Source organism: Furipterus horrens, unplaced genomic scaffold, assembly GCF_987537825.1.
Source record: "Furipterus horrens unplaced genomic scaffold, mFurHor1.1.pri manual_scaffold_6, whole genome shotgun sequence".
Lineage (NCBI taxonomy): Eukaryota > Metazoa > Chordata > Mammalia > Chiroptera > Furipteridae > Furipterus > Furipterus horrens.
In genome coordinates this window covers 111,399,920-111,427,901 of record NW_028327176.1, presented here as the reverse complement: position 1 = coordinate 111,427,901, position 27,982 = coordinate 111,399,920, and the positions used below count along the sequence as shown (strand labels likewise).

Here is a 27,982-nt window from a genome sequence, read left to right as displayed (position 1 = left end):
TGCTGCTATTGCTGGGTCTGGGACAACTTAGTGAGAGGTACAGGACTTTCCAAAGCTAGATACTGATTGTTTGAGAGAAGTTAGGAATATTTAAAGCATGGACAAAGACAAGCTATTTGTATGGAAAAGCCACTGGAAAAGCCTGCGTGGCTCTGAAAGTTGGGTGGGGAAAGGCCTCAGGTAATCACAAGGGGCAGAGGGAACAGTGTGAGACAGGTTATTGGATTCTCAGATATGGCACCTACCTGCCAGTTCTGTGGTTCTTTTGGGGGAAGGGTTCAGAAAAGGACCAACAGCCTCTGCCAGCACTTCTCTCTGGGTGAAAGCTGCTACGTAGATCTTGCCCTGATGCTGGATAATTCAGTTCTTCCCTGCATGTCTCTGCTGCCTTTTCATCTGCTTCCCCACTGCTGGAGCTCAGAGGGAGTGAGACCGAGTAAGTCTGTGTGCAGACACTGCAAAAGGAACTACCTGGGATTCCAAAAGTTTCTGTTTTCCACAGCCTCAATCCCCACTGGTTTGTACAGCTAGATGTTATGGGGACTTATATTCCTGGCATTGGAACCCTGGGATGGAGGACCTGGTGGCCCCACTGTATATACATTTTACTTCATTATGCATGCTCTGTATTGTAAATATAGTTAATAAAAGTGTTTATTAATTTATATCAAGAAAGATAAAGAAGAATATTCATTGAAAAGTGAACTACTTATACTCCCTTTTCCAAATTATTAAAAGCAGCAGGAGAAAGGCAATTAATTACTTACAAGAGTGCTCCATAAGACTGTCAACTGATTTCTCCAAAGAAATTTTGCAGGCTAGAAGGGATTGGTGAAAAATATTCAAAGTCATGAAAAGCAAGGACCTACAACTCTGATTACCCAGTAAAGCTATCACTTATAATCCAAGAACAGATAAAGATCTTCCCAGACAATAAAAAGCTAAAGGTGTTCATCACCACCAAACCAGTATTATATGAAATGTTAAAGGGTCTTCTTCTTTAAAAATAAGATAAAAATATGAACAATAAAACAGCAATAAATATATATCTGTTAAATAATTCTTAAAAAAATAAAATAAACAATCGTTCTAAAAAAAATAAAATAAACAAGCATAACAGAAACAGAATCATAGATATAGAGAACATTTTGATTATTGCCAGATGGGAGGGTAGTGGGAGGGATAAGTGGAAAAGATGAAGCAGTTACAAAGCACAAATTGGTAGTTACAGAATCGTAATGGGGATTTAAAGTACAGCATAGGAAATATAGTAGCCAAAGAACATATATGCATAACCCATGAACATGGACAATGGTGTGGGGATGGCCTGAGGGAGTGGGTTGTAGCTGGGTGGAGGAGGGCAAAGGGGAAAAATTGGGACAATGGTATTAGCATAAACAATAAAGTATAATTTAAAAAGCAAACAAAAAAGTATATAGGTAGGGGCAAAAGTAGACTTACAGTTGTGAATAAAAAAAACAGTTTATTCTTGTATTATTATTTATTAATTATTGTATTATTTTTTATACAAACAACTATAAACCTACTTTTGACTCACCCTGTACATCATCAGAACAGTCAAATTTCCTTGAAGAATAGTATATTTATCATATTAAACTTTTCTTATTAGGCATTCAATTGTTGAATCTATGAGGCTGTTGCCCTCAAAAAAAAAAAATAAAAAACATTCATTTAAAACATATATGATCATTTTTTTCCCTTAAAAATCCCTATAAACACTGAAAGTGAAAGTCAGCATTTCTCAGAGGCTTCAATTCTGTTCTCAGCATTTTATACAGAAGCTAGCAAGCACCATCCTTATACCTTTAATGAAAAAACAAAAATACATAAAAGTCTTTGAAATTCTGCCATCAACTTGAATAGCTCTTGAAGTAGCAGTTCATATTTAATATGTGATAAGGACATTATAAAAGGGAGACATTTTGCTAAGGTAATTGGTTTTTGAAAAGACTGTCTAAAACATCAGATCAATTTAGAGTGTTAAGCTGCTGTAGAGGACCAGTAAGAAGATAGGTTATAAAAATATCTGAGTCTAAATATCACACTTACAACATTTAAAATAGACACAAACTGTCTCCTGGAGAGGTCAATTATTATATTTCTTTTATATGCTGAAAGAAACACTGTCAGCTTTTTATAATGAACTCAATAGTAGCTGCAGGATTTTGAAGCTTAAGACTTGTATAGTCATGCATCAGTGCTGAAATAATCGATCTTATCTGTTTTATGATTGAAGAGAACTCTGGACATGTATGATGATGTTGCTAATGTCCCATTGAATTTCCTTGCTGGTGAAGTTTTGTTGTAATTTAAACTATCCAATTAACAGAAGACAGTAGACTAAAAACTGAATTCTAAAAAAAAAAAATGCAATAAAAACTTGAGAAAAATTACAGCAAACATAATTGAACAGTCCAAATTATTGACTTTATATTAACCACTTAAGAGCACAAAGAAAATAAATTATAATTTATGTTATGTGCATTCACCACTGATATAATTTGTGAAACGGTGCTTTGCACAAATTTTCTGTTTATGTTTTATTTCTGTAAGCAAACATTTTAATATGATATCACAATATAGCCCATCAAACAATAAGTGAAAAATGCCATTGAGGTAGGAAGGGAAAGATATTTATTTTTGACTGAATGTATTCAGTTTCCAATCTATTCAAGAGGTGAGGATAGAAAAATATTTGCTTGTTATATGTAGCCAAATGTTAAAAAACAAAAACAAACCCTGGGACTTTAATAAGACTGATATAATTTACTGATATTAATAGAATAAGAATTGCTGAGAATGTTTTTTCCAGATATTACTGATAAAGGGGTTAGAAGGGAGAGGGGAGGAGGTATTAAGTTGCTTAGCAGGGTTTCAAACAAATACCAGAAACTCACTACATTCTTCATATGAATTTTCCTAAGTAGATCTCTTGCACATCTATTCCACCTTGCTGTTTCTCCGATAACACGGTGAAAATCTATAAACCTGGAGTTAATTGAAAGAAGGTATGTTCATTTCCTGGAAAAAATAAATGTGGAAAGAATGAATGCATTAAAATTTACAAGTGTTTGCAAATTCATATTTTTCATTTTAAGCATTAGAACATTAGTTATTTCAATGCTCTTTAGTGAAATTGGAAACCAATATGCCTTTATTTAAAAACAAAAAGAAATAGTGGTTTTGTATAATTAGTAAATATTTTCTATAGTCCATTGCAAAAAAAAATATGCTTCTTGAACTAGCAATAAAAAAGGAATTAAAGACTCATTAAAGTTAACTAGGTCAGATGGTGAAAAAGTAGTAATGCCAATTATTCCTTACCTTTATTTATGTAAGTGATTTAGGTGGAAAAAAGAAAAGGTCCAATTAGGAATTTTGTAGTTTACGAAGACAAGGGAGCTGAATTGGTAGTATTCTAAATAAAAAATTAATCCATTTTTTAACTTAAATACATATTCTGTATTTTGTGTATTTTTGATGTAACTGATATAATTTCTTAAGAAAAATATGCCAGAACATCTTACTCTGCATTTTCTTGAAGTTTTTACATGACAGAATCTTCTATTTGCTTCTATGCAGTGTTCCTAGGGGTGAGAAGGAGACCTATTTATACCTATGCATGAGGAGTGCAGATCCTCCCTTATACCTCTCCTTCTGCACTTTCTCTGCACTCCAAGCATCTCATAGCTTAATTATCTCTAGCATAGCACCCTTTCTGGGTCTCCTCACTTCAGGGAATGCATGCTAAAAAAAACTACCTGACTTCATGTCTCTCAGGATTGTCACTTTCTCATTGACTATCACTTCAGAGTTGAAGTCTGGAACTTAACTTCTTCTGTTGTAAATTGTTAAAAATACCATATTTTAACCCAAAGGGTTAGAAATGCTAAGGAAAAATTTCAAGTATCCACCACCTTCAGGTGGGATACATAATAATGGGAAACTTCTCCATGTTCCTTTGCCTTTTGGCATGTCACACCTTGGATGTGTCCACAGAACTTCTCTCTTGGAGCATAAGAAATAGAGAATAATAAGAAAATGACTCATAAATATGAATCTTTTTCTTCCTCAAAATTCTCTATTTTTATTGATTTTTCTACTTTGTCTTCTCTCTCTATATATACAGCTTAAAACAATTTAAGGATTTACTTAGATGAAGGAATAAGTGAGGGGTTGAATTTTGAAATAATCTCAAAATGCAGAGAGGATAAAAGAATATAAGTGCAGTTGATGAAATAAAATAATTCATTTTATCAAAGAGAAAGAGCAAGGAAGGATGATAGATTAAACTGAACAGGAAATGTAAGCAGATGCTATATCCTAAAAACAGCAATGATCAATTTATATTTTAAACACATATTTCTGGAAGCTAGGAGCTAGACAGAGAGAGAACTAGGTTGAATATTATATCCCCAACCCCAGATAATACATGATGAAAATTTGAACTTGATGCTGCTAGTTTGGATGGATAATGTGATAGTTAATTATATGTGTCCACTTGGCTGGGCCATGGGGCGCCCAGATGTTTGATTAATTATTTTGGGGTATGTCTGTGAGTGTGATTCCAGATGAGATTAGCAGTTGAATCAATAGAGTGAGTATAGAAGATTGCCCTCCCCATTGTGGATAGGCCTCATCCAATCCATTGACAGCCTGAATAGATTAAAAGCCTTAGTAAGAATTCTCTCTTTCTCTCTTTTTGACTGTCTTTAAGCCTGAACATCAGTCTCTTTCTGCCATTTAACTCAGACTAGAACTATACCACTGGCTCTCCTGGATTTGGACCTCTCAGCCTTCATACTCACATGAGCCAATTCCTTACAATAAAGTTCTTTCTTTTTTTTTTTTTTCTGTGTGTATACATTCCTTTGGTTCTGTATATCTGAAGAATGCTGATGAATATAGCTTTGTACTGATGAGTGCGTAATGTGTAGAGGCTGGAAGAATTTTGAAGTGCATGCTAGAAAATGTCAGGATTTCCATTATGGGGCTGATAAAGCTGGTTCTTGAGAGGACTTAGAAAAGAGAAGAGATGTAGAGAAAGTTTTCATCTTAGGGAATACATTAATAATCATAAAAAAAGTGTTAATATCAATAAAAATACAGATATTGAAGATAATTTTGGTAAGATCTCAGATGAAAACAAAGAACATGTTATCAGATAATGGAGAAAAGGTCATCCTTGTTATAAAATGACAAAGAATTGGCCAAACTGTGTGCTACTGTTTGTTAAGGTAGATTTTGAAGGCCATAAAATTAGATATTTAGCAGAGGAGATTTCTAGGCAAAGTTTTGAAGAAATGGCAAGTTTACAGTTTTGGCTGACTGGTTTTAGTAAGATGCGAGAAAACAGAAATGAAGAAGGAATTAAATACATAAAAATCAGAATTTAAAGGTTTGAAAAATTCTCAGCCTTCCTGTATTGCAAAAATGAGAAATATTGTTCTGAAGAGAACAATAGGATATAGACAAACAGCAATTTGATAAGAAGGCTATCAATTTAAACCACAGAACTAAGTGGCCAAAAACACTTCCAGCTGGAACTGAAGGGAGCATAGACTGGGTGAAATGAAGAAAGCTGTCAGATTTCTTAGATCCTATTGGATGGGACCATAATGCTCATTGGTAGTGAATGTGACCCATTTTTCAAGACAAAAAGAGAATGACCCTTAAGGTGAATTAAGATAACCTTAGTCTTTAAAATAGGGTGGGGAGGGACATTACCTCAGTTTCTACAGTCCAAACAGCAGCCATCTGGAGACCCCACCTGGTAGAAATTTGGAGGCAGGACTACATTTCCAGTGGCTCCTGAAGGCAGAGTATCAACCCAAAGAGAATTATTCTTAGAGATCCAAGATGGTGGAGGAGTAGTGGACCTACACTAACTTCCTCCTAGAACCAATCTGGAATTACAGCTAAATTACAGAGAAACCAAACAAAATCTAACTAAGCAAAAAAAAAGAAAAAAAAAAAAAAACATTATAGAGCAATTATCCTGAATAACCAACTGACCCTATCTGGAGAGAAGCCTTATAACCAAAGACAGAGAGAAAAAAACCACTTCTCAACAACAAGACTGGTAGGAAGTGCAGAAGAAGAATGAGAGGGATGGCTGGGCTCCCATGGGTGGCAGCTGAAGTTCCAGAAGAATATTTTGGCAGCGAGGGGGTTCCCCTGAGAAGTGTGGGGTCTAAACCACAAACTGGGATTTTCAGCCTATATCACCAGAGCTGGAAAGGAATCCACAGGATAACATCCAGCTGTGAAAAGCAGCAGGGTTTCTTTCTGCCAGGGAGAGACAGCTGGAGACTCAAAGAACCTCTTATAAGGCCAACAAATTTTTTTTTGTTGGCAACCACTTACCCTGGGTTCCAGCAGAAGAAGGGCAGAGTGGACTAGAGATGCTTGAGGAGAGAGTGGTTGGTGGCTCTTGGGAGAGGATGGAAGGAACAGCTGCAGGACCCCTGTGCTGATTCATTCCCCATACTACAGAAGCAATCATTCTCAGGCAAAGAAGTCCATTCCAGTGACATCAGACTGAAGGAAAGCAATAGCCCCACCTATAAGAATTACTCCATCCTGACCTGTGGATCCTAAGCCAGGCTGCTGATTGCAGCTTGATTTTTTTAAACAATTTATCAGTTTAACAGCTGAATAGTTTAATGTCTAAGGCAGAAAATACAAAGAAGCAGCCAAATGGGAAGACAAAGGAACATACTCCAAATGAAAAAGTAAGAGAATTCTCTAAAAGAACTAGATGAAATGGAGCCAAGCCATTTATCAGATGGAGAGTTTAGAGTAATGATTATAAATATACTCAGCAGCATGAAAAAAGACATAGAAATCAAAAAAATGGACTAGTCAGAAATAAAGAATTCAATGCTTGAAATAAATAATGTACTGGAAGAAATAAACAGTAAATTAGATGAAGCAGAGGATTAAATTAGTGATTTGGAAGACAAAATAGAAAGAAAATACCCAGGAACAGCAGCAAAAAAAAAAGAAAAGAAGAACTTGAGGAACATTTTGGACAGCATGAAATGTGACAACACCTGCATCATAAGAATACCAGAAGGAGAAGAGCATGAACAAGGGATCAAAAACCTATTTGAAGAAATATTTACTGAAAAGTTCCCTAATCTGGTAAAGAAAAAAAAAAGACAATGTAGTCCAGGAAGCTCAGAGAGTCCCAAACAAGTTGGATCCAGAAAGGCCTACACTATGACACATTGTAATTAAAATGACAAGGCTTAAAGACAAGGAAAGAATCTTAAAAGTCATGAAAGAAAAGCAGATAGTTACCTACAAGGGAGCACCAATTAGACTGGCATTTAATTATTCATCAGAAACATTTCAGGCCAGAAGTAGTGACATGAAATATTCAAGGTGATGAAAAACAAGTATCTACAACAAAGGCTACTTTACCCATCAAGGCTATCATTTAAAATGGAAGGAGAAATAAGGATATTCCCAGACAAGAAAAAGCTAAAGGAGTTTGTTAACACCAAGGCAGTACTAAAACAAATGTTAAAAGGCTTGCTTTAAGAAGAAGAAGAAAAAGAGAAAGAAAAAAATATACAGAGGAAAACAGTCTAACAATAAAATGGTACTACCAATAATCAACCTAAATGTAAATGGCTTAAATGCTCCAGCCAAAAAACATAGAGCAACTGAATGGACAAGGAAACAAGACCCATATATGTGCTGCCTCCAAGAGATTCATCTCAAGTGAAAAGGTACACACAGAGTAAAAGTAAAAGGATGGGGAGATATATTTAATACAAATGGAAAATATAAAGTAACTGGGGTAGCAGTACTTATATCTGACAAAGTAGACTTTAAAACCAAGGCTTTAGTAAGAGACAGAGAAGGACACTACATAATGATAAAGGGAACAATACAACAAGAGGGTATAACCCTAGTACACGTTTATGCATCCAGCATAGGAGCACCTAAATATGTAAAGCAAATATTGATGGACATAAAGGGAGAGGCTGACAGAAATATTGTCATAGTTGGGGATTTTAACACTCCATTGACTTCCATGGGTAGATCTTCCAGGCAGAAAATCAACAAGGAGACAGTGGCCTTAAATGACACACTAGCTTAAATTGATTTTTTTGTGTATATTTTGTTAATTATGTTATTACAATAGTTCCAATTTTTCCCCCTTTGCTCCCCTCTGCCCGGTACCCCCCTTTCCCCAGCAACCCACCCCCCTTAGTTCATGTTCATGGGTCATGCATATAAGTTCCTTGGCTTCACCCTTTCCTATATTCTTCTTTTTAAAAAATTAATTAATTAATTTTTATAATAATAAAAAATAACAATTCCCCCCTCTCAGACTTAAGACCCTTTATAATCTTATAGAGGACAATGGGTGAAGGTCTCGTGCTCCTCTAGCTACTTCAAGCTGGACATGGTCGTTGTTCTACCTACCCTTGGGTCCAGAAATCCCTAATAAGAGTGGTGGTGTGGAGGGGAGGGTGGGCTTCCTACATGGGGAAGGATCATGCAGACTCCAGGTCAGCTAGCTGGCTGTCCCTGGACTATGGCATGTTTGGTTTAACAGGCTGGCATCCTTGTTGTATTCTGGGGGCAAAAGATTTGGCAACAGGCTTAAAAGACATCATTCAGTCCATAACCACTAGATGACAAAAGGCAGAGATTAATTTTTCAATGTCCCACATTAGGGGAAAAAAGGGCTTCTTTGGAGAAAGGTGTGCAAGGCTCATCTCACCTGTCCAAAGCCCTTTTGCCCATTATACTTAGTTTGGGCTGAGGGAAATATTTTAGGTTTCCCCCCTCTCAGACCTCTGGGCCTTTTGTGTCCAAGGCATTAGGATAGAAAAGAGAAACCAGTTTTAAAGTGAAGCCCACAGACCACCCCATTCTTCACCAACCCAGCCACTTAGTTCAGACAAACCGTTGAGTCTCAGAAGGCAGCGATGCAGACAGGATTAAGTGAGGCCTATACATACGGACAATCACTTAGGTAATGAGATCATAGGCTTATGCCCTATGAAAATAGAACACACATAATTTATGCATCATAACCCACAAATCAATCTCTATATCTGCAAGACTCTAATACTTCTTTTTAAACTATTTCATAAAATTCAAGAGGAGGGAAGGCTCTCAAACTCATTTTACAAGGCCGGCATTATCCTAATTCCAAAATCAGATAAATACACTACAAATAAAGAAAATTATAGGCCAATATACCTGATGAACAGAGTTGCCAAAATCCTCAACAGGTATTATTAGCAAACCAAATACAGTAATGTATCAAAAAGATCATACACCATAATCAAAGGGAATTTGTTCTGGAATGCAAGGTTAGTACGCATTTACAAATTAATAAATGTGATTCACCACAAAACAGATTGAAGGATAAACACCACAGATCATATCAATAGGTGTAGAAAAAACATTTAATAAAATCCAGTACTATTTATGATAAAAAATCTCAGCAAAGTGGGTGTAGAGGAAACATACCTAACATAATAAAGGCAATATATCACAAGCCACTGTCAGTATCATGCTTAATGAAAAAAACTACAAGTGATCCCCTTAAGATCGAGAAAAATACATAGATGTCTGCTTTTACTTCTCTTTTACAACATAGCACTGGAAGTCCTAGCAGAGCAATCAGACAAGAAGAAGAAATAAAAGGCATCCAAATTAGAAAGGAGGTAGGTAGTAAAACTGTCTTTATTTGCAGATGACATGATACTGTACATAGAGAATACAAAGATTCCACCAAGAAACTAGTAGACCTGATAAACAAATTCAGCAAAGTAGTAGGATACAAAATTAAAATCCAGAAATCAGCTGCATTTTTATATGCCAATACCGAACTAACAGAAAGAGAAATTAAGAAAACAATCCCATTCACAATTGCTTCAAAAAAAGTAAAATGCCTAGGAATAAACCTAACCGAGGTGTAAAAGACCTGTACTTGGAAATTATAAGACACTGAGAATGAAATAGAAGAAGATACAAATAAGTGGAAGCACATACTGTGTTCATGGATAGGAAAAATTAACATCATTAAAATGTTCATACTACCCAAAGAAATTTATAAATTCGACAAGATTCTTATCAAGATTCCAATGACATATTTCACAGAACTAGAACAAATATTTCAAAAATTTATATGGAACCACACAAGGCCCCACATAGCAGCAGTGATCCTGAGAAAGAAGAACAAAGTTGGAGGAACCATCCTACCTAATATTAAACTATACTATACAGCCATAATAATCAAAACAGTTTGGCACTAGCATAAAAGTAGACACATAGATCAATGGAAAAGAATAGAGAGCCCCAAAATAAACCCACAACTTCATAGTTAATTAATATTTGACAGAGGAAGCAAGCACATATAGTGAGCTAAATATAGTTTATTTATTAAATGGTGTTGGGAAAACTGGACAGGTGTGTGCAGAAAAATGAAATTAGACTACCTTCTTATACCACACACAAGGATAAATTCAAAATGGACCGAAGACTTAAATGTTAGACCCCAAACCATAAAAATCCTAGATGAAAACATAGGCAGAAAAATCTTGGACAATGCTCTTAGCAACTTTTTAAAGGATATATCTCCCCAGGCAAGGGAAACAAAAGAAAAGAATAAATAAATGAGACTATATAAAACAAAAAAGTTTTGCACAGCAAAGGAAATCATCAATAAAATAAAAAGACAACTCACAGAATGGGAGAACATATTTACTGATACATCTGATAAGGGGTTAATGTCCAAAATGTATAAAGAACTTGCAAAACTCAACACTAAAAACCCAAACAATCCATTTAAAAAATAGGCAAAAGACCTGAACAGACACTTCTCCAAAAAGGACATACATAGACATGTGAAAAAGTGCTGAACATTATCAGTAATCAGAGAAATGCAAATTAAAACCACAATGGAATATCACCTCACACCTGTCAGAATGGCAATCATCAATAAATCAACAAACAAGTATTGGTGAGGATGTGGAGAAAGGGGAACCCTTTTGCACTGTTAGTGGAAATGCAAATTGATGCAGCCACTGTGGAAAGCAGTATGGATTTTCCTCAAAAAATAAAAGCAGATCTGCCTTTTAACCCAGTGATCCCCCTTCTGGAAATCTATCTGAAGGAACCCCAAACATTAATTCAAAAGAACATAAGCATGCCTATATTCATTGCAGTATTATTTACAGTTGCCAAGATATGGAAGCAGCCTAAATGTCCATCAATAGTTGAGTGGAGAAAACAACTATGGGACATTTGCACAATGGAATACTACTCAGCCATAAAAAAGAAGAAATTTTTGTCATTTGTGACGATATGGATGAAACTGGAGAACATTTATGCTAAGTGAAATGAGCCAGTCAGAGAAAGACAAATACCATATGATTTTATTCATATGTAGAATCTAATAAACAAACTGAACAAATAAGGAAAATTGGGACAGACTCACAGATGGACAGCAATATTACAGCTGGGGGGTGGTTAAGGGGTGGAGGGATTGAGCAAAAAAGAAAAAGGACTCATGAACATGGACAACAACGTAGTGATTGCTGCAGGGAGGAAGGTAAAAGGGTACTAAGTGATATTAGAAAAATATATTAATAATTAAAAAAATAAAAAATAGGTATAACAAAAAATAAAGACAAAAAGTCAAATATATTTTAAAAAAACAAACAAAGGGAATTATTTTCAATCCTTAAGATCTACTGGTATTTACCTGGCTAGATTTGGACTTGCTTGGGATCTGCTACTTCTTTTTGCCTTTTGAATTCTCTCTTTTTGAACAAGAATGTCTATCTGTATGCCTGGCCCATCATTGTATTCTGGAAGCACATAACTTATTTGGTCTTACAGATTCACAACTGAAAAGGAATTTTGCCTCAGGTTGGATAGTACCTCTAGTCTCACCCATATCTCATTTAGATATTGAAATGCAAGTATGGACTTTACAGTTGATGTTGGAATGAGTTAAAACTTTTGAGGTCATTGAGATGGAATGAATACATCTTGCATACAGAAAATACATGAACTTTGGGGATCAAGTGTGTAATATTATGGGCTGAATGTTTGTGACTTCTCTAAGTTCATATGTTGAAACCTTATGTCATTGTACCTGTAGGTGGGACCTTTGGGAAGAAATTAGGTTTATATAAGGTCATAAGACAGGTGTCTCCTTGATGAAAAATGTCCTTATAAAAAGAGAGAGAAAGACCAGATATCTCCCCCTCTGTCATGTGAGGAGACAGCAAGCCATGTAAAGACCATCTGCAAGCCTGGAAAAGAGCCTTTAGAGCTGAGTTAGCGGGCACCTTGATCTTGGACTTCCAAGTCTCCAGAGCCCTGTGAAATAAATGTCTTGTTTAATTCAACCAGTTTATTGTATTTTGTTATAACATTCCAGGAAGACTAAAAGCTAATGAGAGAGAAGATTCAAAGATTATTCTGAGCTTTCTAAAAAAGTAAAGATTATGGTGTCATTTGCTAAGAAAGGGATTTTCAGAATAAAGAAGGATATGAGAAGAAAAGGTAAGAAGAGGTTTTGAGAGCAATGATACTTAGTGACTTGGAACATGGTGGAGTGGAGGTGTTTGTGGAGCTGAAGTCTTTAAGTGGAGATGGGCATATAGTTGGGTATATGGGTCTGGAACAGAGAAAAGCTATTTGGAATAGAGATATTAATTGAAGAAATTTAATTCATCATGTTAACATCATAAGTATGTATAAGAAAATAACCTTATAAGAGGACCAAGTTTCAGAACAAAAAGACCATACATACATAGTGTCCCAAAATGCAAACTATTTTTTAGGCTTATCATAAAGTAGTGGGATGAATGAGACTACTACAATTTGTCTAGTCTATCATCATCTTGATATCTTAGAGAAAGCCTCATATCAGTCAAAGAGCATCCTTCTCACTTAGGACACACTGAAGAAAACCCAGAAAGCAATGTGGTAAATGATTCCTTCACCCACTTCTTCTTTATTCCAAGTTTGAAGTGTTTAGGGCTCCCAATGATAAGAGTGCTTAATATGCAAAAGTTACAAAAAGGATTTTTTCTCTTGACATATCAATAATCAGCAAAAATTTCCTGTATAGGCAAAATATATAAGCTGCTTCTTTTTTAATGCTTCATTCAATATATTATTTCATTGTTCAGTATTTCTTTTTCTGTATTACTGTAGAGAACAATTTTCTTAGATAATGTAGAGAGTCCTCTAAATTTCACTGTGGCTGACAAAAAAAGTGTAAGCTCTCAAAAAAAAGTGTCCAGTGATTATTTAAAATGCTCTCATGCCATACCACTTAGACTATAGGTCATTGACTAATCATAAAGAAATACCTTTAACATTTCAGCATTCCAGCTTGGATTAATTTAGGTTATTCTTGTTGCTTAATTAAATGTCTTTTCCTTACTTAAGCAACTTTAGAACACTGAATTTAGGTCCTAGGTCAGAAGTAATTTATAAACTACACAATTCCATTCTTTCAGATGAGGAAACTGGTGCCAAAAGGTATGACTGGTCCAAATCCACTTAAATTATTCATAAGCTGTTCATTCTTCCAACCCAGTCTTTTCATTGTTTTCTTATCCTTCCATAGCATCTGTGTTTTTTCAACATGTGACTGTCAAAAGTTTGCAAAATTACATCAACCCAGTACTATTTGAGTCAACCTCCATAGGAAAGAGCAGCCTAAATGTCAGTTTGCCTTTTCCCCCAAACAGAGCCTGAGACAGTTCTTTGATGCAAATAGTTTATTGGGAAAATTATCTAAGGAATCAAAGGTTAGGTTTTGGGGAAAGTCAATATAGAAACAAAAACCAATTTTTCTTTTTTTTAGTGTTTCACTTCTTTTTTTAAAATTATATTTTATTGGTTATATTGTTACAATATTTTCAGTTTTTTTCCCCTTTGCTCCCCTCCACCCAGCACCCCCCTCCCCCAGCAATCCCCCACCAAATCCATGCCTATGGTTTGTACATACAAGCACTCCCGCTTCATCAAAAACCAATTTTATCATATATTCCCAAGGCCACTGCTCTGAGGAATGAGGACACTATTCTACTGGGATATCCTGAGAAATATAAAGGAGGCTCTCAAGAATTAACAATCTAGAAAGATGGGACTTTAATTATCCTGCACCTATAGTCATTAGTTGAGAGTTGTCCCTGCGGCATTAACTATTCTATGTTTCTGGGTTGAAATTTTACAGGACAATGGGATATTAAATAAGATGTACCTGAATTTATATCCTGACATCTTCATTTTCAAATTGTATTTACTATTATTAGCATTTTGGAGATGTATATGCATTTCATCCATCTATTATTTCAATGTTATTTTATTGGATTGCTGTGAAAAATATTTGTTACAACATGGCTCTGCATACTTTTTTATATGTAGAATTTAGCAAATGACAAATTTATATTGGACATTTTAAAAGGTTTAAAAATTTAATGGCAGAGACAGCATAGCCTCGTGAAAACACTGTTACCTGGCTAGGCTGCATGAAGCCAAGGATATGTCATCACACTGTGGTTCCTGAGAACATTCAAGAAAAAAAAAAGCAAGAGTAGCACTAAATTATTTTCCAGGGCCTGGCATAACTATAACTGTGTTAAGAATAGGGGAAAGGAGCCAGTTTTAATAGAATGAGAGTGGCTCATATTTCATGAATATTAAGAATTACAAGATGTAGATGATTGGAAATTGAGAAGTCTGGCAATTGCTATGAGATAGAAATGCTGCTTTTAAATTTATTCTTGTTATATGAGTGCCTGTGCCCTGAAAAATGACACATATCTGTGTAATCCCCAAGGACACCTGATGATGTATTTCTACCTCAGATTTGCATGAAATCAGTAAACTCAGGTTGTTAGCAACAGAGGAAAGCCTTAAGTATAATGGATTAAATAATTAAACTAGCAATGGATTTGCACTTATGTCTGCATAAAAAAATTGTTAGAGATTAGATGTACCCTATGTAGATGCCAGAGTTTGCAGTTCATTGTTCAAAACTTGTTGATGATATAATGATAAAGTGTTCATTTCTCATTTCTTTAAATATATATATATATATATATATATATATATATAGTCAAATGATCTTTAATTGAAATATTTTCCTTTGTATTTCTTAACTAGCCAAGCATTCCACTGCTCCACTGTTGATGTCATCTATGATGTCATGAGGGTGGCAGTCATCAATATTGCAGCCCACAGAATGGGCGGTCCCCAGGATCTCTTAAATGGTTCCAGAGAGTTCTCTAGCTAAAGATCAGTGCCACATCTGTTGGGCAATGTTGATAATCTCATCAAAAGTGATATTTCCACTGTGCTTAGTGTTTTTATGCTTCTTTTTGTCTCATGGTGGTTCTTTGAGGGCTTTGATGATCAGGGAAGAAGCAGAAGGCATTACCTGAATCTAGGACTGTCTGTTCTGAATGGTCAGTTTCACTGTAATCTGCAGACCCTTCTAATCTCTGGTTGCTTTGGCGATGTCATCACCAACATTTTTTGGAGACAGTCCCAGAGGGCCAATCTTGGGGGCCAGGGCAGACATGGCACCCACTTCCCTGCCAGTGCACTGCAGGTAATCGACTTTGATCTCCTTGGGGTAGAACTTCAGTGGCATGGTGGAGGCAGCTTGTGTCAGATGAACCCGGATTTGGGATGCCCAAAGAAATTTGCACCTTTGCCTCCTCCGAGCCAAAAACCCAAAACTCTTTAAATATATTTCTGAGTTCACTATAATATTTGAAAATATATTTTAAATAGAAAACTTAATCTGGCTTTGAAATTTTTGAATTGTCACATTCTGTACTAGAATAAGTGTTCAAAATATTTCCTTTTCAGTTCTGAACATTTTGTGGGTAACAAAAATACATTGATATTCCTTCATGAAATATGGATGATTACAAAATTCACAACTCATAGTAAGTGAGATGAACATTGTAAAACTTTTTTTCTTGAAGATGAGGACCTAGACAGACATACTGAGTCTCCCTCCACAACTAAGAAGAAATACAACTACCTCAAAACTAGAGACAACCAGAAATTCTAGAAAATCAGGCTGCATGGCAGTCCAAGAAACAAAGATATAAAAAAGAAGTATTCATCCAGTCAGGTAGGAGGTGTGGAGACTGGATGGAGAGGACGTGGTGTGGTGGCTGCAGTGGTGGCGGTGGCAGCAGCAGTGGCAGGCCGGTGGAAATCACAGTCACATGTTTTAAAAAGTGAGAAGGGACACCTGGGGAGCATTCCCAGCTCCTGATCAGACCCCGCAGCTCATGGTCCGAGCGCCAGGGAAAATAAAGTTTCATTGCTTCTGACTGCAAACAAGTGGGGGTTGAGGCAGAGGAAGAAACTTCCAGTCTCTCAGCAGAGTCTGCTCTTTTAAAAGATGTCCTAGAACATCCACAGACCTTCCCCACTTTGGGAAAAACAGACAGGACAAAAGCTAGAGAGGTGCCAGTCCCATACAGAAGTGGGAGAGGTGCCTGGAAAAGAGGTGAGTGCTGAGCAAGTGGCATTGTTCCCTCTTTGACCACCCCCCGACATACAGCACCACAATGTGGTGAAATGGGTCACTCTGTAATGATGAATATCTAAGACTCCAACTCTTACAACATAACAGGAGTGACAGCTCTACATAAGACATAGAGGCAAACACACACAGGAGCCTGTCAAGATGAGGAGGCAGAAGAGTATGGTCCAAAAGGGGGAATGAATCAGGTTCTAGTGGGAGAACTAAGCGACGGGGAGATAGCCAACCTAACAGACAAGAAGATAGACAACTTAACAGATGCAGAATTCAAAACACTGGTGATAAAGATGCTCACAGGCTTGACAGATTGCTTGAGTATGGCAAATGCATAAGGCAAGATGTGAAGGCTATCCTAAATGAAACGAAGGAAAATCCACAAAAAAACAATGGTGAAGGGAAGGAAGCCTGGGTTCAAATCAATGATTTGGAACATAAATAAGAAAAAAAATGGTCAACCAGTACAGAATGAGGACACAAGAGTTGAAAATAGTCAGGAGAGGCTTAGGAACCTCTGGGACAACTTTCAACGTGCCAACATCCAAATATAGGGGTGCCAGAAGGAAAAGAGGAAGAGCAAGATATTGAAAGCTTATGTGAAAAAATAATGAAGGAAAACTTCCCAAATTTGGTGAAGGAAATAGACATACAAATCCAGGAAGCACAGAGAGTCCCAAACAAGCTAGACCCAAAGAGGACCATACCAAGACACATCATAATTAAAATGCCAAAGGTGAGAGATAAAGAGAGAATCTTAAAAGCAGCAAGAGAAAAGCAGAGAGTTTCCTACAAAGGGATGCCTATAAAACTATCAGCTGATTTCTTTAACAAAAAATTTGCAGGCAAGAAGGAACTGGCAAGAAGTATTCAATGTGATGAAAAGCAAGTACCTACAACCAAGATTACTCTATCCAGCAAAGCTATCATTTAGAATGGCAAATGAAGTGCTTCCCAGACAAGGTAAAGCTAAAAGGGTTCATTATCACCAAGCCATTACTATATGAAATGTTAAAGGGACTTATTTAAGAAAAAGGAGATCAAAACTATGAACACTAAAATGACAATTCACAACTATGAACAACTGAATCTAAACAAGAAAAACAAAATGCAACTAAGCAAACCAGAATAGAAACAAAATCATAGGTATGGAGATCATTTGGAGCATTATCAGCTGGGTGGGGGTAGGGGGAGAAATGAGGAAATGGTGCAGGGATTAAGAAGCATAATTGCTTGGTACAAAATAGGTATGGAGAAGTTAAGAATAATACAGGAAAAGGTGAAGCCAAAGAACTTATATGAATAACCCATGGACATGAACTATGAGGGGTGGCATTGCTGGGGGGAGGGGTGTACTGGGCAGAGTGGAGCAAAGGGGAAAAAGTCAGGACTACTGTAACAACATAATTAATAAAATATACTTTAAAAAAACAAAACAAAAACAAAACAAAAAAACGCAACATTTTTCTCAACTAATTACTATAAAAGTACCAATATCTCAGCAATTGTGTGCTAAACTACTACTTCTGAGTTGTGAGTGGTAAAGACACACTTATCAATTTTAAAACAGGTTAGTTTGGAGGCAAACTTAATCTAGATAACTCCTCAAAGTCTCAATTTCTTCTGTATTTCAGGATATAAAAAGTTGAAAGAAGGAGAAAGTACAATGATTATTTACAAACTAATAAGACAATAAGGGGTCAGTAAAATGTAACATGGCATTGGCTTCACAACCTGGATCTACAAAAGACAATAAGACTGTTTATATCCAATTTAGAATTCCATGCACCTTCATCTCTCCAGGTTGCTGAATGTATTTTAATGTATTTCCTATCACTTTCAGAAGTATTCAAGTGAAACTGTAGATATTCTCATAAATCCAGCAGTCAGCTACAGTTAACCGAGGGTAATACTGTCTTATCCTCTTCTGGTTTCCATCTGCTTACATCTATCTTAGAAGACATTTAACCACTGCCTATGTTGGGATCTCCAATGTCAATGTTATGCAACCTGTTCTGAATGCTCTCTCCCAAGGCTTCTTGTATTGGAGGTTCCAGATCAGTATTGAAATATATGTAGACTCCTCTACAATAATTTGCCACATGTTGTTTTCTCATCTTCAGACCACCTAAGCCTGTGTTCACAATCTTACCAATTTTACCAGTTAATCTATCATCTGCTGGTCCTGTGCCATCTATCAACAAGAGCTCACCCAGTCCATGAGTCTACTGGAGGGGAGACTCTACAGAATCCTATTTATTCTCCTTTTTCTTCTGCTTTAATGGGAGGTAATATTGAAGAACACTGGGTTAGGGGTGAGTTATGTTTTTTCTAAAACATTTCTGCTTCAATTGCCTTTTTTTCACCCTCATTCTTAGTTAACCTATAAAAATAAACAATCACACACACACACACTTCATTTTATGGATAAGAAATCCAACTGAGCAAAAATAACTAACATGATTGAGGTCATACAACTGTACCAGAACTGAAATCCAAGTACAGTTGGCCATCTGTATCTGCAGGTTTGGCATCCATAGATTCAACCAACTGCAGATCAAAAATAGTTTTAAAAAATCCCCAGAAAGTTCCAAAAAGCAAAACTTGAATTTCCCATGTGCCACTTACTATGTTGAATCACATGCATGAAGTGATGTGTAGGCATACCCTGATACAGCCTATATGCAAATGTAGATTATATTCAAATACAATGTCATTTTACCTAAGAACCTGATCATCTGTAGAGTTTGGTGTTGGGGCAGGGGTCCAGGAACCAGTCCCCCCATAAGATATCAAGAGATGACTTTAAATATAAGATCATACAAATCACAAGTATTATTAGGTTGAATCTCAAGAATGAAAATTTTGAGGTACTGATGTAAGTTGTTTTTTCCTACCATTATGTCATTATGGAAAACAAGTAAGAAAGGAAAGCTGATAAATTTAGAAATGTAATATTTAAAAAAACTTAGAAAGACATTCCACTGATTCTGCTTATGAAATTTCAACATAATATTGTCCAGTTCTATAATCATCATTATACACAAAGATAGCTTAGCAGAATATATATATTTATAATTTGTGTCTTCTAGCTCTACTAAACCTTTTATTAATGTGTAATCCTTTGTCTCTTGTAACTATTTTGACTTAAAGTTTATTTCATCTCATATTGAGATAGCCATCTCTGATCTGATCTCTTTTGGTTATTATTTGAACAGAATATCTTTTCACCCTTTCATTTTCAACTTATTTGTGTCTTCAGTTCTAAGATGAGACTGTTATAGACAGTTTATAGTTGTACTGTATCCCCAAATCCCTTATTTCAATATCTATCTTTTAATTGGAAAATCTAATTTATTTATATTTAAAGTAATTATTGATAGCAAGATATACACTTTCAATTGTTATTTTCCAATAAAGCTGATGGATTTGCTTTTAGTTGTTTATATACTTTTATTTTTTATTTTAAATATATTTTATTGATTATGCTGTTACAGTTTTCCCAAATATTTCCCCCCCCACTTAAAACCCTCTTCCCTCCAGAACCCTTTCCCCCCTTAGTTTATATCTATGGGTCGGGCATGTCAGTTCTTTGGCTTCCCCTTTTCCTATAGTATTCTTAACATCCTCCTGTCTATTTTGTTTCTACCAATTATGTTTCTTAATCTCTGCACCATTTCCTCTATTCTCCTCCTTCCTCCTCCTTGCTGATAACCCTTCAAATAATCTCCACACCTATGATTCCGTTCCTGTTCTGGTTGTTTGCTTAGTTTGTTTTGTTTTTATTTTTTGGATTCAGTTTTTCACAGTTGTGAGTTTGTTGTCATTTTAATTTTTATATTTTTGATCTTCTTTTTCTTAAATAAGTCCCTTTAACATTTCATGTAATGATGGCTTGGTGATGATGAATTCTTTTAGCTTTACCTTGTCTTGGAAGCACTTCATCTGCCCTTCCATTCTAAATGATAGCTTTGCTGGATAGAGTAATCTTGGTTGTAGGTCCTTGCTTTTCATCACATTGAATACTTCTTGCCAGTCCCTTCTTGCCTGCAAATTTTCTTTTAAGAAATCAGCTGATAGTCTTATGGGAACTCTGTTGTAGGTAATTCTCTTTTCTTTTGCTGCTTTTAAGATTTTTTCTTTATCTTTAACCTTTGGCACTTTAATTATGATATGTCTTGGTGTGGTCCTCTTTGGGTCTAGCTTTTTTGAGACTCTGTGCTTCCTGGACTTGTATGCCTATTTTCTTCACTAAATTAGGGAAGTCTTCTTCCATTATTTTTCACATAAATTTTCAATTTCTTGCTCTTCCTCTTCTCCTTCTGGCATCCATATGATTCAGATGTTGGTGTGCTTCTAAAGTTGTTCCAGAATTTCCTAAGCCTTTCCTCATTTTTTTGCATTCTTGTTTCTTCTTTCTGTTCTGGTTGAATGTTTATTTCCTCCTTTTGTTCCAAATGTTGATTTGAATCCTTGCTTTCTTCCTTTTATTGTTGGTTCCCTGTATATTTTTCTTTATTCCACTTTGTGTAACCTACATTAGTTCCTTTATTTTTATTTTTTTGCCAAACTCTCTGAGTTCTCTGAGCATCCTTATCACCAGTGTTTGGAACTCTGCATCTGATTGGTTGGCTATCTCCATTTCATTTAGTTCTTTTTCTGGAGTTTTGTTCTGTTCTTTCATTTGGGCCATATTTCTTTGCTTCCTCAATTTGGCAGCCTCCCTGTGTTTGTTTCTGTGTATTGGGTGTAGCTGCTTTTAATCCCTGTCTCAGTAGCATGGCCTATGTAACAAAGGCACCTGTAAATTGTATGGGGCAGAGTCTTAGGTAATTGTCAGGGCAGGGCCACTCACTTCACCACTTTGTGTCTCTGTTTGTGGTGGGGATCTTAGAGAGGGGAAAATGCTGCTGCTGACCTCTGGTAATTTATGCAGCACTCATCCTGTTTCCAGTCACTTCACCCACTTCCTGTATGCAGTTGATGCCCTTTTAGTTGCTTCCCTGGATTTTGCATACATTCTAAAACCATGCAGGCACTTTAAGTGGTGAAAATTTAGCTGTTTCTTCTGCTGCCACAACCCTTACTGCTTTTTACAGCCAGAGGTAATGGGGTTAGCTTCCTGATGCTGGAACCCTGGGCTGTGCGGTCTGGCTTGTGGCTGGGATTGCTTGCTACCAGGGTATCCCTCCCAGTTTTTATCTACCACTCATAAATGTGGGACTGTATGGACCACACCACCTCTCTACTTCCTCTCCATAACTCCACCCTTCTTACGCATCTAGATGAATGTGGCTTCTTTAAATCCTTGGTTGTCAGACTTCCATAGAGCTTGATGGTTATTGTTTTTGAGATATGTTTGTAATTCTTTCTATGGTTGTGTGAGGAGGTGAAGCGTATCTATCTACACCTCCATCTTGACTCGAAGTCTAGGCATCACTCTTCATGTTAGATGCACTGTTCCTCTCATGCTAGAGGACCCTGAAATGATGGCACATGGGACATAAATATAGGTTGTATCTCTGCTTGGGGCTCAAGAATCTGAATAAAGGTCTTTTTCCTCATTTCTCTGCCTCAGAACTGCCACTAAACTTTAAGCTCATGCTTTCTGCTCTCGGTGGAGCACCTTTTGCAACAGCATGGATGAAACTGGAGACTATTATGCTAAGTAAAATAAGCCAGTTGATGCAAGACAAAAAACATATTATCTCACTTATAAAAGGAACCTTTAAAGGCAGGTTGCCTAGGGCTTCTCTGGCCTGCCATCTCCTCTGGATTAAACAGCCTCTTGGTGACCAAAGACCTTCCAGTGATGGTGTTTTCAAACAAAGCTACCCTTCTTGCTCTGTTGGGATGGAGAATCTATGAGCTAGAAGCAGAATATCTCCACTCCTGTAGCCCTGCATGCCTCTGGTCTCTGCAGAGGTCTCAGGATCTCGGCCTCTCCTTATATACTTTTATCCTATTCACTTTTTCAATCCAAGTCTTTTCACAACAGAGAAAATTATAACTTGAGATGAGCATGGCATTCCAGGGCTATTTTTAAGAGTTATATTGACTTCTATGAAGAAATTTAAAAAATTATTTTGAGATGGAAAGTGATGTAATAAAGACCATGCATGAAATACAGTGGTGGGTGATTTGATGTAGAAATTTGGCAGAGAATAGATGAACAGTCTCCACACTTTTTTCTATAAACTTATCAATGTAGGTTTATAATCTAGAAATATGACACAAAACCAGAGAAGGGGCTTCTTATCGGTTCACTGTTCTGTGAACCAATCAGCTACAAAATTGGAGAATGTTTGTTAATATTCACAAAGAAATACACATGATACATCACAGAGACAAAATGAAGGATAAAAATCACATGATCATATCAAATGCAGAAAAAGCATTTGATAAAATCCAGCACCCATTTATGATAAAAACTCTCAGCAAACATAATAAAGGCCATATATGACAAACCCACAGCCAACATCATATTCAATGGGCAAAAAGTAAAAAAGGTTTCCCTTAAGATAGAACAAGACAGAGACGTTCTGCTTTTACTATTCTTATTCAGCAGAGTATTGGAAGTCCTAGCCATAGCAATCAGACAAGAAGAAGAAATAAAAGGCATCCAAATTATAAAGGAGGAAGTAAAACTGTCATTATTTGCAGATGACGTGATATTGTACAGAGAAAACCCTAAAAACTCCATCAAAAATCTACTAGATCTAACACATGAACTCAACAAAGTAGAATACAAAATTAATATTCAGAAATTGGTGGCATTCTTATACATCAATAGCAAACTATCAGAATGAGAAATTAAGAAAAAATTTATTTACTATTGCAACATAAAAATAAGGTACTTAGCAATAAATTTAACCAAAAAGGTAAAAGACCTGGACTCAGAAAATTATAGGATACTGAAGAAAGAAATCGAAGAAGATACAAATAAGTGAGAGCATATACTGTGTTCATAAATAAAAGAATTAACATCATTAAAATGTCTATAGTACCCAAAGCAATCTATGGATTTAATACAATTTCTATGAAAATAGGAATGGCATATTTTACAGAAACCACAAGAGACCCCAACTAGCACAGCAATCTTGAGAAAGAACAAAGTTGGAGTTGATATCAGACTATACTATAAGTCCATAGTAATCAAAACAGCATAGTACTGGCATAACAACACACATATAGATAAATGGAATAGAATAAAGAGCCCAGAAATAAACCCACACCTTTATAGTCATTTATTATTTGACAAATGAAGTAAGAGCTACAATGGAGTAAAGACAATTTCTTCAATAAATGATGTGGGGAAATTGGACAGGTAGATTAAAAAAAAATGAAACTAGACCACTAACTTGTACCATACACAGGAATAAACTAAAAATTAATTAAATTAATTAAAGACTTAACTGTAACTCATGAAACCATAAAAATCCTAGAAGAAAACATAGACAATAAAATCTCAGACATCTCTTGTAGCAATATTTTTGCCAATATATCTCTTTAGGCAAGGGAAACAAAGGAAAAAAATAAACAAATAAAACTACATCTAACTAAGAAGCTTTTGCACAGCAAAATAAACCAGCAACAAAATGAAAAGGGAACCCACAGAATGGGAGGACATATTTGCCAATGATATATCTGATAAAGTGTTAATTTTCAAAAAATATAAAGAACTTACATAACTCAACACCAGGAATAGAAACAATCCAATTACAAAATGAGCAAAGAACCTGAATACACATTTCTCCAAAGAGGATGTACAAGTGGCCAATAGACATGAAAAAAATGCTCAACATCACTAATCATTAGAGAGATGCAAATTAAAACAATAATGAGATATCATCTCATACCTGTCAGAATGTCTACCATCAATAAATCAACCAACAAGTGCTGGTGAGGATGTGGAGAAAGGGAAACCTTCATGCACTGTTGGTGAGAATGCAGACTGGTGTAACCACTGTGGAAAGCAGTATGAAGTTTCCTTAAAAAATTAAAATGGACCTGCCATTTAACCCAGAGATCCCACTTATGGAAATGTATCCTAAGAAACCTGAAACACTAATCTTAAAGAATATGTACACCCCTCTGTTCATTGCAGCATTATTTACAATAGCTCAGATCTGGAAACAGCCCAGGTGTCCATCAGCAGATGAGTTGATGAAACAGCTGTGGTACATTTACACAGCGAAATACTACTCAGCTGTAAAAATAAATAAATAAACTTACCTTTTGTGGCAGGATGGATGGACCTGGGGTTTATTATGCTAAGTGAAATAAGCCAGTCATAGAAAGACCAATACTGTATGATCTCACTTATATGTGGAATTTAATGAACAAAATAAACTGATGAACAAAATAGAAATAAAGGCATGGATACAGGGAACAAACTGACAGCTGTCAGAAGGGAGGTAGGAGGGGGGCTGGATAAAAGAAGGTGAAGGGATTAAGCAAAAACAAAACATATATATAACACATAGACACAGACAGCAGTGTGTGGATAGCCGGAGGGAAAGGGGGGAGGTAGGGAGGTGAAGATGGGCAAATATGGAAAAAATGGGGATGGAAAGTGACTTTACTTGGGGCAATGGGCACACAATGCAGCTTGCAGATATTTTAATGAGTTGTACACTTGAAACCTGTATGGTTTAGTGAATCAATATTGCCCTAATAAATTCTATTTAAAATATTCATTCTACATGTAAGTGAGATTATACAGTAAAAAAAAAAAGCATCGTATTTAAAATTGAGATTTTTTTTTCCTCCCCAGGAAAAATGCAACCAGTTGAGATATGCTAACACATGTTTAGGAGTTTAGATTATGAAATAAAACTCAATCAAGGCATGAGAGACTGAAAATTCCCAAGTTATTTTTTTATTTAGTTTTGCTGAGAATCATCTTATCTTAAAACATATTGTGTGATGCTATTTTTTAAAACATTATGTTCTTTCCCCTCATCAAATCTTAAGGGGCTCAAGAAATGTTAATTTGATATCCAATGAGGATAAATAGCAGGCAGATCTGTGGTATAACTCACTGGTGTGAATGCCTTATGTATATGTTTTGTCTAATGGATCTTTCTAGGCCAAATTTAAGTGTATCAGCTTCATTCTGAAAGCAATATCAAAGTTTTCAGGTTTGAATTGTTTCTGACAACCTAATTTATGATATATTCTAAAACGGAATTTAAAATAAAAGTGCAAGTTATATAATGTATAAATAAGCAAAGCAAAAGTAGTGTAATAAAGAAAGCAATCCCATCTGATTTAATCTAACATGATGGCAAGTTTATAAGGCAGGCATGTTGAATTGTTGAATTTTCTAACAGAAATGAAAATGTATGAGCAATACTTCTATCCAAGTTGTGAGTTCTAGGTTCCCTTAGGTGATTCATTTCTATTCAGTAAAACAGATGTCTTCAGTGTTCTGAGAAATCAGTTTGTCTCTAGAGAGAACACAAGACATACTGGGGCATTATTTTTCCATAATATAGAGTTATCATTAATAATCCAAAGTATAATAGACATTTTATTCAAAGAAATCTGGAAACTTCTATCATTCAATGTGATAGCTTTCCTTGAGGCATTCTCTGGTCAGAATAACTTACTTTTATTAGATATTTAAGATAAAATTTATAATTCAGATAACATGCAAACAGAGTGCTATTTCATTTCAGATTTTTCCTAAGTGATACTGAAAAAAAAAAAAAACTCAATATGAGGCTGAAATTTTACTGAATTGCTAGATTACTCAAGTAATAAATTCTTAATGTTTTTGTCTTTTCTTAAAATACCTAAAATACTGATTGATTAAAAGAATGCTATTTAAAAATGCCTTTTTTCGAAATCATTATTCTTTGAAAAGACAAAATATTAAACACGTAATATTTTAATGGTCTTATATTTCATATAGCAAATTGATGAAACAAACAAACAAGAAAAACAAATCAACACTCAATGCAGTTTTCAAATTTGCACATATATTTATAAATTAATGTACATGAATGCTAAAACTATCACCCCTAAAAAGAGAATGGGCATTTTTGAAAGGACAGAAAATAGCTGGTAATAGGAAGTCATGGTCATCAACTTTCTCCTCTTCCTCCTCCATTTCCTCCTCCTCCCCTTCCTTTTTCTTTTCCTTCCTTTTGGAGGGACAACTTTAAAATCCCCTTTTCAATTTTTTTGAGGAAATAAGTCTTATTACTCTGAAATGTTTAAAAAAATAAGATTTATTATTTAACTGTATCTCTCAATTAAAATATGTATGATCAGTGTGACATAATAAAATTATATATATATTGTTTTCTGCTCCTGCTTCCTGGTCCAGAGTTCCTAAAACCCTCTGAATTCCTCAGTTAGATTCTAATGAGGTGATTCAGACTGGACTCCTGTATCAGCACTGATCACTAGAAAGACCAAGCCATGATGAGAAGCTTGGGATTTTCAGACTCATCCCTCATGTTCCAGAAAGGGAAGAAAAACTGAAGATAAGTTAATAACTGATCATGCCTATGTGGGGAAGCCTCCATAAAGTCCTAATAATACAGGAATTAGAGAATTCCCAGGGTTGGGGGTGGTGATGCATGCCAACTCCATGGGGACAGAAGTCCTGGCTAGAGATAATCCCAGACCTCACACTATGTGTCTCTTCATCTGGCTATTTGTATGTATCCTTTAATAATCTGATAAATATAAGTGTTTCCCTGAAATTTGTCAGCTGCTGTAGCAAATCAGTCAAACCCAGGGAGGAGGTCTTTGGAAACTCCAATCTAGACCTAGTTAGTCAGAAACACAGGTAAAAGTAACCTGGGCTTGCTACTAGCTTCTGAAGTGTGTGTGTGTGTGTGTGTGTGTGTGTGTGTGTGTGTGTGTGTGTGTGTGTGTGTGTGTGTGTGTGTGTGTGTGGTGGGGAGTGAGCTGTCTTATGGGACTGAGCCCTGTACCTATGGAATCTAATACTCTCTCTGGGTAGTGTCAGAATTGAGTTAAATCGTAGGACACCCAACTGGTGTTGTGGGAAAAAATCTCCACATATTTGGTGATTCAAAGTTTCAGAAATGAAGTACTCTGTGTGATTAGTAAACACAGGGAAGAAACATGTTGGAGAAGAACTGGGTTTTTTCTTTATGTAAAAAAGAAAAATCTGTGTTTTTCTTTCATAGTTTGAAAGGAACTAGAGTATAATAAAGTACATATTCACACTAAACATGATTTAATTTATGTTTTATTTCCTGAGGAAGTTTAGGAGCAAACAGTCCCATAGGATTATTTTAATGAATAACAATTACATGTGTTACATACTTTAGGAAAAATTCTTGCTATCTGTACTTTGATAATGAGGTCTGGATTCTAGATTTGTGTGATTTTCATATATAAATACATCTTTCT

At 35.8% G+C, this 27,982-nt stretch overlaps 1 pseudogene; it reads right to left on the bottom strand.

Annotated features, from left to right (window-relative positions):
- Nucleotides 1-15,181: 15,181 nt before the first annotated feature.
- Nucleotides 15,182-15,748, bottom strand: LOC150007238 (large ribosomal subunit protein uL11 pseudogene; annotated as a pseudogene).
- Nucleotides 15,749-27,982: the final 12,234 nt, after the last annotated feature.